Consider the following 5,982-nt stretch of genomic DNA (forward strand, 5'->3'; position numbering starts at 1 on the left):
GCTAAAGGCCTCTAACACTTATGCAGGCACAGTGTTGAAATTCACCCTTAACCACTTTGCTCATGTACGGAACATTGTAACACTCTCCAGAAATCCAGCCAAAGAAGGAATGACTGTCTCCTTCTGCCAGAATGGGAATGTTTAGGGGATAAGGCTCCTGAAAGTGAAGAAAAGGGTCAGACCCAATTAAATCTGCAAAGGAAACTTCGAAAGAACGAATGCCATTAGCCCACCCTGGAATGTGGCCAAAACACAAGGCAATACTTCAACTCTTAGAAAAAGTGCCAGGGGGACATTTAATAGCTGCAGGTGGCCAACTGCTTTCTCCTAAGTCTCATCAGAAAAGTCATTTATAGCAACAATATTCACTGAGGTAAAGTAATATTAGCTGACAAACTGCATATTCAATTACGATGTTTCAACCCTGACATTTGTCAGGTATCTATTGAAACTGCTTCTCTCTAGGACAATAAATAGAGAAAGGAAATGCTTCTGTGGTTCAGCAAGCTTAGGGCACAGGCAACAATTGCTATTTAAATCTAGCGTTGGGTTTTCCTTAAATGAAAAACCAATGATCATTTTGTCCAATAAACTGAGCCTGGATATATGCATGTTCTTAATTTTCCTTCCATATTTTAGAAATTGTAGGAAATCCTTACCAAGATTTTATTCCCCACAATATTTTCTCACCATATGCTTATTTTATATGACTTCAATTTGATACGCTATATAATCTCCATGAGAATAAGCCTGACTAGTTTAAAAATGCATTTTCAATATCAATTCATATTACGAAGTATTATATAATACTTTCCTATTTCTTCATTTATTTTTAATTAAATTTTTATTTTTTTACTTTTTTAAAAAATGTCTAGTTTTATTGAGAAATATTTAACATATATGTTAAATATATATTAATATCAGTTTGGGATACAGCATGATAGTTTGATTTACCTATAATGTGAAGGATTACTGCAATAAGTTCAGCTAATATGTGTCTTCACATATAGATACAGTAAAAAGGAAAGAAAAAAATGGGAAAATTTTCTCCTTGAGAACTCATAGGATTATCTCTCTTAACCAATTTTTTATATCATGCAGCTATAGTTGTCACGTTGTACATGACATCCCTAGTTCTTATTTATCTTATAACTGGAAGTTTGTACTTTTTGAACACCTTCTTCTAATTTCCCATCTCTCCCCAACTCCACTTCTGGTAACCACAAGTCTCACCTGTTTGTGTGTGTGTGTGTGTGTGTGTGTGTGTGTGTTCTATAAGTTTGTTGTTGTGTTGTTGTTGTTGTTTTTAAGATTCCACATATAAGTGAGATCACCCAGTATTTGTCTTTCTATGATTTATTTCACGTAGCATAATGCCTTTGAGGGCTATCCATGTTGTCATAAATGGTTGGATTTCCTTGCTTCTTTTATGGCTGAATAATATTCCATTATATATACCACAACTTCTTTATTCATTCATCCACTTATGTTGGACACTTAGGTTGTTTCCAGTGTTTTTATTTTTATCGCTTTCATTTATTTAGTTCCTTTTTAATCTCTGTTTCTCTCGTTCCCTCCTCTTTCTCCCTCTCTCTCCTCTAGGATTGTAAGAGAAACACTTTGTGAACGTGATGGAAAATGCAGGCCTGTTAAGTGACATAACACATCCATTCTTGAATCCTGCAAAGGATATTATGCGAGTAAATGCACAGAGTGAAACCTAAAAGGGGTTCGTTTTAAAAATGTTGAATGCTTGAGAGCTCTGCTTTTACCTGCTGCGATTTAAAAGGCTAGAGGCCTCATTTTGAGCCACTAAAATTCAAAGTGACAGAAACCTACAAATTTTTACTGCTGTGCATTTAATAAAATTTACATTTACAAGCTGTCAGTTTGAAATGTGGAATAACTGGACCTTTCGCATTCAGAGGAGCAGACTTGGTTGTATTGGGGGTTCATTACTACCTACTTACACATTCCTTAAAGACTCAGAATAATCCTTCAATCTACGACTTTTGATATCTCTTAATTCAACCCTGCACAAAAACACCATTGAGTTTGCAGCAAGGTCAACAAAAGGAATTTATTGTGCTCCCATAAAGCAAGGCGTAATTAAGAGCCCCCTTTCTGCCTGTTTTAATGTGCTAATACGAGAACATTAGAACCAAGGAACGCCAATTGCTAGGTGTCTGCAGCAGCTGCCTCGGTTTTGGATAATTTACTTACTCAATTATGTCGACTCTCTTAAATCCACACACTGGTGGGTGGTAAGGGAGAGGGATAATAAAAAAACATAGAGTAGGAAACGCCTTTAATGCATGTTTTATATGCATCTTGGGTAACATTTTCTTGTTTGTTTGCTTTTGAGAGCAAGAATTAAAGATTGTAACTTTAGGAAACGCAGTACAGGGCTAAACGTGCATGGGTTTAAGACACCTCTAAAAATTACGAGATGTCTAATAATCCCATGATTATGTGGTCTGTTCTGAAAAAGAATATTAAACCAAGTGTTTGACTCAGTATTACAAAAACAGATTATCTAATGGCTTCCAAGGGGGAAATATGAGAAGGACCGTTCATAAAGTTCCTTAATAGTAATAAATTATACACACTTCCTCATTCTCCATGTAAACGGAAAGACAAAGAGAAACTCTGAGATGGTGGATGTGTTCTCACAACGTTAGAAGGGCCACACGTCAATAAAATCTCCTCAAATTGTTTGTTATCGATATGAACCTGACATTCTTTTCAAGCAAACACCAGAAAAACGCTCATGACATTTGCAAAATATCTAATATTTCTTAGTATTTAAAGAAGCTTTGGGAGGGGTTGGCCAATGGGGAAAAAAGGAGACATATGTAATACTATATGTAATACCTTAAAGAATAAAGAATTTTTTAAAAAGAAGAAGAAGAAGCTTTGAAGGCCAATCCCAAAGTCTTAATTTTTAGAATGCATTTGTTTTGTATGGAAGTCAAAATGCAAACTGTGGGGAAAGGCCCAACGTGAACAGTTCATCCTGATTTACCTTGCCATTATTCAAATATGAAAAATTAAATTGTTAACAAAATGCAAATTACTGACTTAAACTTGAAAATTCAAATGACCCCATGTCAGATTTCACTTAAATTGTCTCTATAATTGTGGCATTCATTAAAAAGGCACACTGAAAAATGTTGGTATAAGTTGAGAGTTGGAGAAGAAAGAGGTTAAGCAATTTTTTTTCAAATGTCAAAATTAATGTAGTGTTCATCATCCATCTTCTTTTCATTTGAAGTCCCACAAAATGTCTTTCATAAATCAAATAATCTCCATTTTGCCAGTCAAAAGTTGCAAAATAATTTACAAATATCAACCTACAAATTTAATATCCTAACACTTTGAAAATTCTTATCCTCTCTTAGACAAGGTGACATAATTAAAAAATAATAGAGAGCAAAAAAATACCCTACCCTACTTTGTATAATTACCTTTTAGTTACTGTATTTGAAATAATTTTCATCTTTTGCCCCGAAGAGAAAATTTTTTTCATTTTGGTCTCAAGGGAATTAAAGGTATAAAATATTGTATTATACCAAATTAAGTCCCACGCAATGTTATATTCAGTAACACAGGTTCCTTTCTAAGTTTTCAAAAGCAATTTATGCCTCATTTTTCTTTTTAGTTGCCAGAAGTGAATTAAATAGTTTGGAAGGGAGCCTATGAAATTTTGTTTTTAAAATGAAAAGTGAAACCTGAAAATGGCTGAAAGGCTACAAAATGACCGAAAAATGTAAAAGCCATCTTTTCTCCTTTTTTATTTTCCTAATAACGAAGTCACTGAATGAGAGGAACCCTACTGAGTTTTCACTGTAGAGATCACTGAACCAGCTTCTATCTGAATTCTGTATATTCACAACATCTACCTCGAGCTCCTGGAGTCTGTGTAAGTCTGTATTCTAAAAGAGTACACCCTGCTCCAAAAACATAGACAAACATACTATCTATAACAGAGGAAAATAATTTCCCTTCTCCAAAAAAATGACACTATAATAATGTTATGGTAAACACAGCAGTGATATAGCTGAGATAACACATGCCAGTGACTCGCCTACTATACTGTAGCATTAAAAGAGAGGATCTCTCACCCTCATTCATCAGTCCAGAGCAAGCTCAGGCTAAACGTGAATGCTTCCACGCTCACCCTTTCTCCCACACTTAGTTTCAATGTCTGTTTGCACACTAGGTTTATTGGTCTAATACATGCATTGGATATATCAGGCCTACAGTCATTCACTGCTTGCCTTCAAGATAATCAAACTCTAAGTAACTAAAATAACACCAATATTAATATAATTGTATTTACCAACCTTCCGCTACACCCTCCTGCCTGACATGAGTATCAGAATTACCAGTCAGCCAGGCCTGAACAGCAATCTGCAAGAAAATTGCTTTAAATTGGCCTTCATTAGCACTCGCAGCACTGAAAAACAACTCCAAGTGCAAGCCTTATGGAAGGTAAGCCAGTAGCAATAGCTGCCTATTAAAAAGGCAGCCCATTAACCTGCTCAAGCAGTATGCACTGCATTCTATAAATACTATTCAATAAAGAATCTTCAACCACGGAATAATCCTGCTATTTCTAAGTATCGGGACTCTTACGACCACATTTAAAATTCCACCCTTCAAAAATGACATGTATGTTAATTCCAGTTTACTTTTTTTTCCAATTTTAGGGAATTGGAGATTGTAATTGAACTTTAAAATTTCCTTTACATAATGCTGTCTCCTGGGTTATTAAACATTAGTACCACACAGTAACAAAGAATAAAGGGACTAAAACGTTCATAGGAAACTCAAGCTTATTTAGATACCAACACCAAGAAGAAAATGTGTTTCCAAGTGAAGAAAAAATTCCTGTTTCATAGCTTTGCTTTGAAGAGCATGCTCTTTCTTGACATCTGCATAGTAAAAGGGAGTTTAATTTCCTTGGTCAACTATCCTTTCTGCAAATCCTGCATTGGCAGACTTGGAAATGGAAGGAATTTTTCCTGGGGATTAATTTGCAGCTCTTCTTAACACTCAAAATGCTGAAGCTCTTCAGTACACAAGCCAGGGAATTTGCCCCTTGGACTTACACTTTTTAGCAAACAAATGTTAAAGAGAAATGTTTTCAACAGAAAAAGGCCCCATGAAATGTCTCAGACCTACCAAATTGTCTGATATAGACTTGAGATAACATGAACTCCCCCACTGGGCTCCCTCGGGTTTATAGTTTGAATGAGTGCCAGCATTTCACCCTTTATATTGGCATTTCCATTTCTGAACCTCACCACTGGTTTTGTGCCAAAACATAACATTTCAAAACAGAACAGTAAAGTAAAACATTTTAGGACTAGCAAGTAAGACCACCTTCTTGAGTGCCAGGTAATTTTTCTCAAAGTCTAAGTCCATAGCCAATTCTTCCATTTCAACTTGAACCATTTAATTTAGTAAACATTTTTTTTATTCAAGGTTCTGTTAATTCATGTCTGTTCGGTGAAACGTGGCTATTCATGTCAATAGAGGGATACAGCTTAGAGTGATGGTTAACATTTGGATATTCAAGCCCATGGCTCCCGGTTCCACTCTTTACTATCTATATGGCTGTAAGGAAGTTGCTTAGACTCTGGAAGCCTCAATTTTAGTGAAGATAACATCAAAGATTTTCATAGCAGATAATGAAATAATGTTTGCAAGCCATGTAGCATGGTGCCTAGATTGTGAGAAGCCCTCAGTAATGGTAGCTATTATCTCCATGTTTGATTTGACCATTTAAAAAAAATTAAATGAAATAGTTTTAGATCAAAATGGCTGGTTACATCTTTCAAAGCTTTATCAATGTTCAGTTTAAATGTCAATTGATCTACCATTGACTGCCTATACTCACTAGGTAAAATGTGAGCATCTGAACCATTCATATAACATTCTCCCTAACTGCACCCCCCCACCCCAAAGAAGTCAGGG

This window comes from Myotis lucifugus, unplaced genomic scaffold (genome assembly GCF_000147115.1).
Source record: "Myotis lucifugus unplaced genomic scaffold, Myoluc2.0 scaffold_183, whole genome shotgun sequence".
Taxonomy (NCBI): Eukaryota; Metazoa; Chordata; class Mammalia; order Chiroptera; family Vespertilionidae; genus Myotis; species Myotis lucifugus.